General features: G+C 37.9%; 1 non-coding gene across 1 annotated transcript; it reads right to left on the bottom strand.

The window, feature by feature from the left end:
- Nucleotides 1-12,516: 12,516 nt before the first annotated feature.
- LOC129476526 (U6 spliceosomal RNA) lies at nt 12,517-12,623 on the bottom strand. The gene has a single exon (XR_008654966.1). It is a non-coding gene; the product is annotated as a U6 spliceosomal RNA (small nuclear RNA).

The following is a 12,623-nucleotide window of genomic DNA, read 5'->3' as shown; positions in this document are numbered from 1 at the left end:
GTGGTAACCCAGAACTTTGGGAGCATGACCTCTACTGAGCAGAGACTAGTAAGCAGGACTACAGCCCTGGTGGGTCTGGAAGGCAAAACATTGAACCAAGGAGGATTATTCTCAAGCCTTAAGATCTAATAGAATTTACATTGTTAAATTTTGGGCTTGCTTGGAACCCATCATGCCTTTCTTTCCTCCCATATCTCCCTTTGAAATGGGAATATCTATCCCATGCCTGTCTCACCACTTATTTTGAAAGCACATAAATTATTTAGTTTTGCAGGCTCACAGCTGGAGGGAAATTATGCCTCAGATTCACTTGTACCTTAAATTTTACCCATAACTGATTTAGGTGATATTTAGATGAGACTTTGGACTTTAGAGCTGATACAGGAATGAGTTAAGACTTCTGGGGTTGTTAGGATGGAATGAATGCATTTTGCATGTGAGAAAGACATAAATATAAATTTTGGAAGACTGGAGGCAGAATGCTATGGACTAAATTGTGTTCCCCCAAAATTCATAGTCAAAGCCCAAATCCGAAATGTAATGGTGTTTAGAGATGGGGTCTTTGGGAAGTAATTAGAGTAACATGGGATCATAATGGTAGAGCCCTCATGATGGAATGAGCAGCAGCTTTATAAGAAGAGGAAACTCCCTACACCAAATGAGAACACAGAAAGAAGGCAGTTCCTGCAGATCAGGAAGGTGGCCCTCACTAGTAACTGAATCAGCTGTCACTTTTATTTCAGACTTCCCAGTCTCCAGAACTGGGAGAAATACACGTCTGTTGTTTAAGCCACTCAGTTTATGGTATTTTGTTATAGCAGCCCAAGCTGACTAATACAGATAGGAAGAAAGAAAATCATAATAATTCAATTACTTGAAAATCATTAATTTAATGCATTCTCAATATAATTTTTTTTTCCTGAAGCTTGAAAAGGTAATTACAAAGTTCACAGAAAAAAAAACAAACAATTGAAGCATAGCTAGGGAAACCCTGAGACAAAAGAGCAAGGAGAAGCTGTTAGTGCCTGATTTTAACACTCATTATAAAGCTTCTATAACTAAAACAATATGGTGTTGGAGCATGAATAAACATACAGACTAATGGAAAATAGTAGAAAATTCGATTACAATATGCAAATATAGTATATGATAAACTAAGTGTCTTAGTTTGGGTTTCCCCAGAAGGAGCTCCTGAAATGGGGATTTAGAGTACAGTTTATTTGTGTAGTGATCCTAGGAAATACCAACAAGAGAGTGGGGAATTGAAACAAACAAACAAAAAGGTAGCCAATAAAGGGTTTATCATCAAGGAAGTTATCTCTGTGTGTATTTAGAGCTTACTTCTGCTAGTTATTCTGGGCAGAACGCATGCCTCAGGGTTATCCCTCCTAAGGCTTATTTTGTAATCAACTTTTATTAGTCATTAGTTGTAGGCTGCTTTACCGGTGTGTTTCCAAGTACTTCTAGCCCACCATGTATGGGCAAAGCAGGTTCTGGTAGCAAGAGAAAACACCTTAGATAAAGAAAGGAAGTTGATGGTAATTGGAAGTCCTGTGGACATGCGCTGAAGTGATAAGGGTAAAGGGGTACAGACAGGGCACCTACAGCTTTCGATTCAGGCTGCAGTTGAAGTCAGTAAAGAAAATATAAACCTCTTAATAATTGGCATAAGAATAACTAAAAAGCCACATGGGGGAAAGAAAACATTATATCTATTCCTCAAACCATACAATAAAGCAAACTTTACATAGATAAAAAGATTTCAGTGTAAAAAATGAAAACATACATATACGAAAATATATATGGGTAAATTACATTATAACTTAGGAATAGGAAAAAATTTCCTAACTATGACTTGAAATCTAAAAGCAAAAAGAGAAAAGGTAGATAAATTTTATTATATATTTTTAATTTGCATGACAAAAGACGCTCCATAAGCAAAGAAAAAATAATGGCAAAATTGGAAAAACAATTTTCAACAAAAGGTTAACATGCCTAACATATAAAAGTGCTTTTAACAAAGGGAAGAATAACTACCCTTTATAAATGGACTAGAGAAATGAACAATGCAGTCACAGAAAAAGAAATTCACACATCTCTTATTTATGTCATTCCTGGTGACTGAGAATTGAGATTCACAACATTGGAGAAAACAGATACAGAAGTAAGATCAAAGAGGTTAATTTAAAACTTGTGTTCTGGGATTTGAATTTTAAGTGTCAGTATGAACTCATAAAGTATTTTATCTTTTAAATAAGTTCTTAACTTTAACTCTGTCTACTGAAAACACCTAAAAATAATGATCATCCCAGAAACAAAGAGCACTCCTAGTACCCTGATTGTAGTCTTGAAAAAACCATTCCCTCTAAACTGAAGCAGTGTTACTTGCTGAAATTCAAGGTTTTGGGCAGAAAAGGTACAAGATGAGCCTGGAACACCTTGTCATATTAGAAATAAAGAATCTATTATTAGACTACTGGGGGCCATGTCAAAAAACTCAGGAGACAACTTGAACAGACTACTACAGGTCGAAGAGGAACAATTTGAGCACCCATAAAGATAATAACTGCCAGGGACGGAAACATATCAATCATTCTAATCATAATGAAGGTTTAAGTAAATAAATTTTTCACCATTGGAAGCTGCTAGTGAACAACACCATTTTGAAACTTGGTAAAGGAAAAAACTCAACACTTGCCTTGCCTCTCCTGAATATAATATGTATCTTATAGTAACCAAATAGTTGATCAGGTGAAGTTTCCCTTTATAGAAGTAGTCCAGATAATAAATTAAGAAGGAATGTTACAATTAGGATATTACCATTTTGCAACCCAAATTAATTAATGCATCTACACATTTTACATCAACTGCTACAAACATCTCAAGAAGAAACAGCCTCACATACAATAGGCCCCTGATGGAAGAATGCTACACCACCCAATGAAGTATTCCTACCCCTCCTAAGAAAAGTCATACATGAATCTGATCAAGCCTTTGGATACAACTACCTATTTATGGGAAATGCAGGGGGCAGTGAAATGTAAATGGTACCTCTGAGACGCAATCATCAAAATTCAGACCTTAGAAAAGTTTATAAGACAAATGACCTAGTTTCTTCAATAAATACATTACAAAAGGGAAAAATGGAGAAGAAATTTACAAATTAAAACAGATAATAGTTTACCATTCAGTCCTAATGTGGGGACCTTATTTGGATCCTGATTCAAACAAACAGTTGCTAAAAGAATATTATAGTATTTATGAGATAACTGGAAATTCAACATTAGATATTTGGTAATTTTAAGGAGTGATGAATTTTTTTATTATACTTTAAGTTCTAGGATGCATGTGCACACCGTGCAGGTTTGTCACATATGTATACATGTGCCATGTTGGTTTGCTGCACCCATTAACTCATCATTTACATTAGGTATTTCTCCTAATCCTATCCCTCCCCCATCCCCCCACCCCATGACAGGCCCCAGTGTGTGATGTTCCCCACTCTGTGTCCGAGTGTTCTCGTTGTTCAATTCCCACCTATGAGTGAGAGCATGCAGTGTTTGGTTTTCTGTCCTTGCGATAGTTTGCTCAGAATGATGGTTTCCGGCTTCATCCATGTCGCTACAAAGGACATGAACTCATCCTTTTTTATGGCTGCATAGTATTCCATGGTGTATATGTGCCACATTTTCTTAATCCAGTCTTTCACTGATGGACATTTGGGTTGGTTCCAAGTCTTTGCTATTGTGAATAGTGCCGTAATAAACACACGTGTGCATGTTTCTTTATAGTAACATGATTTATAATCCTTTGGGTATATACTCAGTAATGGGATGGCTGGGTCAAATGGTATTTCTGGTTGTAGATCCCTGAGGAATCGCCACACTGTCTTCCACAATGGTTGAACTAGTTTACCCTCCCACCAACAGTGTAAAAGCATTCCTATTTCAAGGAGTGATGAATTTTTAAGTGTGATAACTGTATGGCATTTTGGTATATTTAACATAATTTTAACAAATATGTTAAATATAGTTCTTATCTTTTAGAAATAAATAATTATTTACAGGTGATATATAACTCTGAGATTTGCTTCAAAACAATCAGAGTTGGATGTGGAGGCAGGAAATAGATGAAACTAGACTTCATAGTACATGAAGTCAACCACTCTCTCATTAGCTACTTCAACTTCTTTTCCTCTTTATCTTTCTTCTGAGGCTACGCTGATCAAAACCTAATCTAGAAAAAAATTATGATCAATTCAACTATTCCTATTCCTTAGATCTGCCCTCGGAGACACTGGAGAAACTTAAATAAGCATTAAAATCAGTGCTACCACAAACTCCTGTTTCTCAAAGTCCCTAAAACAGAACTATGCTTTTATATTTATCCATTAAGCATTAAGCACTCTCTCCCACTTCCTTACAGTGCTTTTCTAATGATTTGCAATCATCCTTCATTAGTTTATTCGGTTCCATTTAATTAATTCCTGTTCCTCTACATCTTGGATTAGCAGTCACATGAACCCATCTGCTTCACAATTAAAGAGTCCTGAAAATCTTGACTCAACACACTGATCAAGTTTTAAATTTTTGAAAGGATGCCATCAGAAGTACCCCAGAGCATTCTTTGAAGTGTCAACACTTTGAAGTATCTGGTGCACTCCTTTTCCACAGGGCTCTGAGACATTACTTGGTTGAAGACAAGAATTCTGAACTGTAGCTGATTGTAGAATTTTCAGGAAAGCATCAGATTAAAATAGTAATTATCTATAAGTAACAGTGACTTAAACTCACAGTGGCTAATTTATTACGGATAATTTTCAAGCCTGAGAGAGCTGATGAAAGATCATAATGAATAATGTAACTGACAGAAATATAGTTGTTTCTGTGGTATGCAAAATGAGATAATAAAGTCAACCACAAAGTTTTTTATTTTATTTTATTTTATTATTATAATACTTTAAGCTTTAGGGTACACGTGCACAATGTGCAGGTTTGTTACATATGTATCCATGTGCCATGTTGATGTGCTGCACCCATTAACTTGTCATTTAGCATTAGGTATATTTCCTAATCCTGTCTCTACCCCCTCCCCCCACACCACAACAGTCCCCAGAGTGTGATGTTCCCCTTCCTGTGTCCATGTGTTCTCATTGTTCAATTCCCATCTATGAATGAGAACACGTGGTGTTTGGTTTTTTGTCCTTGGGATAGTTTACTGAGAATGATGATTTCCAGTTTCATCCATGTCCCTACAAAGGACATGAACTCATCGTTTTTTATGGCTGCATAGTATTCCATGGTGTATATGTGGCACATTTTCTTAATCCAGTCTATCATTGTTGGACATTTGGGTTGGTTCCAAGTCTTTCCTACTGTGAATAGTGCTGCAATAAACATACGTGTGCATGTGTCTTTATAGCAGCATGATTTATAGTCCTTTCGGTATATACCCAGTAATGGGATGGCTGGGTCAAATGGTATTTCTAGTTCTAGATCCCTAAGGAATCGCCACACTGCCTTCCACAATGGTTGAACTAGTTTACAGTCACACTAACAGTGTAAAAGTGTTCCTATTTCTCCACATCCTCTCCAGCACCTGTTGTTTCCTGATTTTTTAATGATGGCCATTCTAACTGGTGTGAGATGGTATCTCATTGTGGTTTGGATTTGCATATCTCTGATGACCAGTGATGATGAGCATTTTATCATGTGTTTTTTGGCTGCATAAATGTCTTCTTTTGAGAAGTGACTGTTCATGTCCTTTGCCCATTTTTGATGGGGTTGTTTGTTTTTTTCTTGTAAATTTGTTTGAGTTCATTGTAGATTCTGGATATTAGCCCTTTGTCAGATGAGTAGGCTGCGAAAACTTTCTCCCATTTTGTAGGTTGCCTGTTCACTTTGATGGTAGTTTCTTTTGCTGTGCAGAAGCTCTTTAGTTTAATTAGATCCCATTTGTCAACTTTGGCTTTTGTTGACATTGCTTTTGGTGTTTTAGACATGAAGTCCTTGCCCATGCCTATATCCTGCATGGTAATACCTGGGTTTTCTTCTAGGGTTTTTATGGTTTTAGGTCTAACATGTAAGTCTTTAATCCATCTTGAATTAATTTTTGTATAAGATGTAAGGAAGGGATCCAGTTTCAGTTTTCTACATATGGCTAGCCAGTTTTCACAGCATCATTTATTAAATAGCGAATCCTTTCCCCATTGCTTGTTTTTGTCAGGTTTGTCAAAGATCAGATAGTTGTAGATATGCGGCATTATTTCTGAGGGCTCTGTTCTGTTGCATTGATCTATATCTCTGTTTTGGTACCAGTACCTTGCTGTTTTGGTTACTGTAGCCTTGTAGTATAGTTTGAAGTCAGGTAGCGTGATGCCTCCAGCTTTGTTCTTTTGGCTTAGGATTGACATGGTGATGCGGGATGTTTTTTGGTTCCATATGAACTTTAAAGTAGTTCTTTCCGCTTCTGTGAAGAAAGTCATTGATAGCTTGATGGGGATGGCATTGAATCTATAAATTACCTTGGGCAGTATGGCCATTTTCACGACACTGATTCTTCCAACCCATGAGCATGAAATGTTCTTCCATTTGTTTGTATCCTCTTTCATTTCATTGAGCAGTGGTTTGTAGTTCTCCTTGAAGAGGTCCTTCATGTCCCTTGTAAGTTGGATTCCTTGGTATTTTATTCTCTTTGAAGCAATTGTGAATGGGAGTTCACTCATGATTTGGCTCTCTGTTTGTCTGTTATTGGTGTATAAGAATGCTTCTGATTTTTGTACATTGGTTTTGTATCCTGAGACTTTGCTGAAGTTGCATATCAGCTTAAGGAGATTTTGGGATGAGACAACGGGGTTTTCTAGATATACAATCATGTCATCTGCAAACAGGGACAATTTGACTTCCTCTTTTCCTAATTGAATACCCTTTATTTCCTTCTCCTGCCTAATTGCCCTGACCAGAACTTCCAACACTATGTTGAATAGGAGTGGTGAGAGAGGGCATCCCTGTCTTGTGCCAGTTTTCAAAGGGAATGCTTCCAGTTTTTGCCCATTCAGTATGATATTGGCTGTGGGTCTGTCATAGATAGCTCTTATTATTTTGAGATACATTCCATCAATACCTAATTTATTGGGAGCTTTTAGCATGAAGGGTTGTTGAATTTTGTCAAAGGCCTTTTCTGCATCTATTGAGATAATCAGGTGGTTTTTGTCTTTGGTTCTGTTTATATGCTGGATTACATTTATTGATTTTCGTATGTTGAAACAGACTTGCATCCCAGGGATGAAGCCCACTTGATCATGGTGGATAAGCTTTTTGATATGCTGCTGGATTCAGTTTGCCAGTATTTTATTGAGGATTTTTGCATCGATGTTCATCAAGGATGTTTGTCTAAAATTCTGTTTTTTGTTTGTGTCTCTGCCAGGCTTTGGTATCAGGATGATGCTAGCCTCATAAAATGAGTTAGGGAGGATTCCCTCTTTTTCTGTTGATTGGAATAGTTTCAGAAGGAATGGTACCAGTTCCTCCTTGTACCTCTGGTAGAATTCGGCTGTGAATCCATCTGTACCTGGACTCTTTTTGGTTGGTAAGCTATTGATTATTGCCACAATTTCAGAGCCTGTTATTGGTCTATTCAGAGATTCAACTTCTTCCTGGTTTAGTCTTGGGAGGGCGTATGTGTCAAGGAATTTATCCATTTCTTCTAGATTTTCTAGATTATTTGCATAGAGGTGTTTGTAGTATTCTCTGATGGTAGTTTGTATTTCTGTGGGATCGGTGGTGATATCCCCTTTATCATTTTTTATTGCATCTATTTGATTCTTCTCTCTTTTCTTCTTTATTAGTCTTGCTAGTGGTCTATCAATTTTGTTGATCTTTTCAAAAAACCAGCTCCTGGATTCATTAATTTTTTGAAGGGTTTTTTTGTGTCCCTATTTCCTTCAGTTCTGCTCTGATTTTAGTTATTTCTTGCCATCTGCTTGCTTTTGAATGTCTTTGCTCTTGCTTTTCTAGGTCTTTTAATTGTGATGTTGGGGTGTCAATTTTAGATCTTTCCTGCTTTCTCTTGTGGGCATTTAGTGCTATAAATTTCCCTCTACACACTGCTTTGAATGTGTCCCAGAGATTCTGGTATGTTGTGTCTTTGTTCTCGTTGGTTTCAAAGAACATCTTTATTTCTGCCTTCATTTTGTTATGTACCCAGTAGTCATTCAGGAGCAGGTTTTTCAGTTTCCATGTAGTTGAGCAGTTTTGTGTGAGTTTCCTAATCCTGAGTTCTAATTTGATTGCACTGTGGTCTGAGAGACAGTTTATTATAATTTCTGTTCTTTTACATTTGCTGAGGAGAGCTTTACTTCCAACTATGTGGTCAATTTTGGAATAGGTGTGGTGTGGTGCTGAAAAAAAATATATATTCTGTTGATTTGGGGTGGAGAGTTCTGTAGATGTCTATTAGGTCCACTTGGTGCAGAGCTGAGTTCAATTCCTGGGTATCCTTGTCAACTTTCTGTCTCTTTGATCTGTCTAATGTTGACAGTGGGGTGTTAAAGTCTCCCATTATTATTGTTTGGGAGTCTAAGTCTCTTTGTAGGTCACTTAGGACTTGCTTTATGAATCTGGGTGCTCCTGTATTGGGTGCATATATATTTAGGATAGTTAGCTCTTCTTGTTGAAGTCATCCCTTTACCATTATGTAATGGCCTTCTTTGTCTCTTTTGATCTTTGTTGGTTTAAAGTCTGTTTTATCAGAGACTAGGATTGCGACCCCTGCCTTTTTTTGTTTTCCATTTGCTTGGTAGATCTTCCTCCATCCCTTTATTTTGAGCCTATGTGTGTTTCTGCACGTGAGATGGGTTTCCTGAATACAGCACGCTGATGGGTCTTGACTCTTTATCCAATTTGCCATTCTGTGTCTTTTAATTGGAGCATTTGGCCCATTTACATTTAAAGTTAATATTGTTATGTGTGAATTTGATCATGTCATTATGATGTTAGCTGGTTATTTTGCTTGTTAGTTGATGCAGTTTCTTCCTCGCCTCAATGGCCTTTACAATTTGGCATGTTTTTTGCAGTGACTGGTACTGGTTGTTCCTTTCCATGTTTAGTGCTTCCTTCAGGAGCTCTTTTAGGGCAGGCCTGGTGGTGACAAAATCTCTCAGCATTTGCTTGTTTGTAAAGGATTTTATTTCTCCTTCACTTATGAAGCTTAGTTTAGCTGGATATGAAATTCTGGGTTGAAAATTCTTTTCTTTAAGAATGTTGAATTTTGGCCCCCACTCTCTTCTGGCTTGTAGAGTTTCTGCTGAGAGATCCGCTGTTAGTCTGATGGGCTTCCCTCTGTGAGTAACCCGACCTTTCTCTCTGGCTGCTCTTAACATTTTTTCCTTCATTTCATCTTTGGTGAATCTGACAATTATGTGTCTTGGAGTTGCTCTTCTGGAGGAGTATATTTGTGGCGTTCTCTGTATTTCCTGAATCTGAATGTTGGCCTGCCTTGCTAGATTGGGGAAGTTCTCCTGGATAATATCTTGCAGAGTGCTTTCTAACTTGGTTCCATTCTCCCCATCACTTTCAAGTACACCAATCAGTTGTTGATTTGGTCTTTTCACATAGTCCCATATTTCTTGGAGGCTTTGTTCGTTCCTTTTTATTCTTTTTTCTCTAAACTTCTCTTCTAGCTTCCTTTCATTCCTTTCATCTTCCACCACTGATACCCTTTCTTCCAGTTGATCTCATCAGCTCCTGAGGCTTCTGCATTCTTCACGTAGTTCTCGAGCCTTGGCTTTTAGCTCCACCAGCTCCTTTAAGCACTTCTCTGTATTGGGTATTCTAGTTATACATTCATCTAATTTTTTTTCAAAGTTTTTAACTTCTTTGCCATTGGTTTGAATTTCCTCCTGTAGCTAGGAGTAGTTTGATCATCTGAAGCCTTCTTCTCTCAACTCGTCAAAGTCAATCTCCATCCAGCATTGTTCCGTTGCTGGTGAGGAACTGTGTTCCTTTGGAGGAGGAGAGGCACTCTGCTTTTTAGAGTTTCCAGTTTTTCTGCTCTGTTTTTTCCCCATCTTTTTGGTTTTATCTACTTTTGGTCTTTGATGATGGTGACGTACAGATGGGTTTTTGGTGTGGATGTCCTTTCTGTTTGTTAGTTTTCCTTCTACCAGACAGGACCCTCAGCTGCAGGTCCGTTGGAGTTTGCTAGAGGTCCACTCCAGACCCTGTTTGCCTGGGTATCAGCAGCGGTGGCTGCAGAACAGCAGATTTTTGTGAACCACGAATGCTACTGCCTGATCATTCCTCTGGAAGTTTTGTCTCAGAGGAGTACCGGCTGTGTGAGGTGTCAGTCTGCCCCTACTGGGGGTGTCTCCCAGTTAGGCTGCTTGGGGGTCAGGGACCCACTTGAGGAGGCAGTCTGCCAGTTCTCAGATCTCCAGCTGCATGCTGGGAGAACCACTACTCTCTTCAAAGCTGTCAGACAGGGACATTTAAGTCTGCAGAGGTTATTGCTGTCTTTTTGTTTGTCTTTGCCCTGCCCCCAAAAGTGGAGCCTACAGAGGCAGGCAGGCCTCCTTGAGCTGTGGTGAGCTCCACCCAGTTAGAGCTTCCCAGCTGCTTTGTTTACCTAAGCCGGCCTGGGCAATTGTGGGTGGCCCTCCCCCAGCCTCACTGCCACCTTGTAGTTTGATCTCAGACTGCTGTGCTAGCAATCAGTGAGACTCCGTGGGCGTAGGACCCTCCAAGCCAGGTGCAGGATATAATCTCCTGGTGTGCCATTTTTTAAGCCCATCAGAAAAGTGCAGTATTAGGATGGGAGTGACCCGATTTTCCAGGTGCCGCCTTTCACCCCTTTCTTTGACTAGGAAAGGGAACTCCCTGACCCCTTGCGCTTCCTGAGTGAGACAGTGCCTTGCCCTGCTTCGACTCTTGCACAGTGTGCTACCTCCACTGTCCTGCGCCCACTGTCTGGCACTCCCTAGTGAGATGAATCTGGTATCTCAGATGGAAATGCATAAATCACCCGTCTTCTGTGTCGCTCATGCTGGGAGCTGTAGACCGGAGCTGTTCCTATTCGGCCATCTTGGCTCCACCTTCGATTTCTAAATAGGCCTCCAAAATTCTTCTCAAAACACACATGGCTGTTAAGTCCTGGGAGTCTTTTGGAATCCAAAAAGTTTTAAACAAAATGTCCACAATGATAATGCTTAAGTCTATTTTCAAAGAATATAATGAATGTTATATCTGATTTATAAAAATGGATAAACATGTTTTCCAGAGAAAAAATGGAGATATAATATATTATAATCCTGATTCATAATATGTCATAAAATATAAAACATACTAGGAATATACCAATAATATATACAAAATATTAAGTAAAGAAATCCAGTAAAGTATCAAGTAAAGAATAAGACCTAAATATCTCTATTATAATAAAATTCCATAGGTAAGTTATGTGAACCCTCCAGTTGAGAACCATTGACCTAGAAGATCCTAGGTTCACATTAAAGAAGTAAGATTGAGACAAGATAAATATTTTAAATAATACTCTATACTGTTGCCTAACATCAGACAAAGCACCTTCAGGACTCACAAATAAAGGAAAACTCAACATAACCTTGAAGTACTGTTTCAATGTTTTCCCTGAGATTAAAACCTATTGTGAAAAGTGGAAGCATTTACAAATCTTCAGGGACTTCCAATTAAGCACACAGTTTCCAAAATACTTATATTAATAAAATTTTATTCATATAAATTTAACGTAGGGAAAGCTGCACATTTTTTATTTGATAATTATTCCCATACAACTCATTAACAATAATATACTAAACAAATTTTATTATTTCTAGCCCTTCTCTTTTTACAAAGAAAGAAACAGATCCTTTATGAGTTTACCTTCTTGAAAATGTTAAAGATAGTTTTAGATGTAAAACATATCCCCAAATTTTATTTTAGTTTATTTTACATTTAAGGATTCAGCTTTGTGAGAGCAAAAATCCAAAGTGTTCACAAAATTTGAACACTTAAGATAGGATCACGGATGCCTGAGAAATAATATTTGTCTCCCTATTTGAAAGTGACAATACCAATTTTAAAAATAAAAATAGACATGATTATAAGGAAACTTAGCACTTTCTTCTGAGAAAAATAAGCAAAGATGTTATAAAGTCAACATAAAGCACACAATGGAGCACTATTCAGCCATAAAAAAGAATGAGATTCTGTCGTTTGCAACAACATGAATAGAACTGGAGATCATTATGTTAAGTGAAGTAATACAGACACAGAAAGATAAACATCGCATGTTCTCACTTATTTGTGGTATCTAAAAATCAAAACAATTAAGCTCATAAACATAGTACAAGGATGGTTATCAGAGGCTGGGAAGGGTAGTTGGGAGCTGTGGGAAGGTGGGGAAGGTTAATGGGTACAAAAAATAGAATAAATAAGATCTACCATTTGATAGCACAACAGGGTGAGTATAGTCTATAATAACTTTTTAAAAAGATTTTAAACTACAAATATTCAACACTTCATGAAGTTGCATGTCATCCTTGCACAGGGACCACACTAATTTTCTCTGTAGCATTCCAATCTTAGGATACGTGCTGCCGAAGCAAGCAC

Source organism: Symphalangus syndactylus, chromosome X (assembly GCF_028878055.3).
Source record: "Symphalangus syndactylus isolate Jambi chromosome X, NHGRI_mSymSyn1-v2.1_pri, whole genome shotgun sequence".
Classification (NCBI taxonomy): Eukaryota; Metazoa; Chordata; class Mammalia; order Primates; family Hylobatidae; genus Symphalangus; species Symphalangus syndactylus.
The sequence above is the reverse complement of the archived record's forward strand: the minus strand, read 5'-3'. Positions and strand labels throughout refer to the sequence as shown.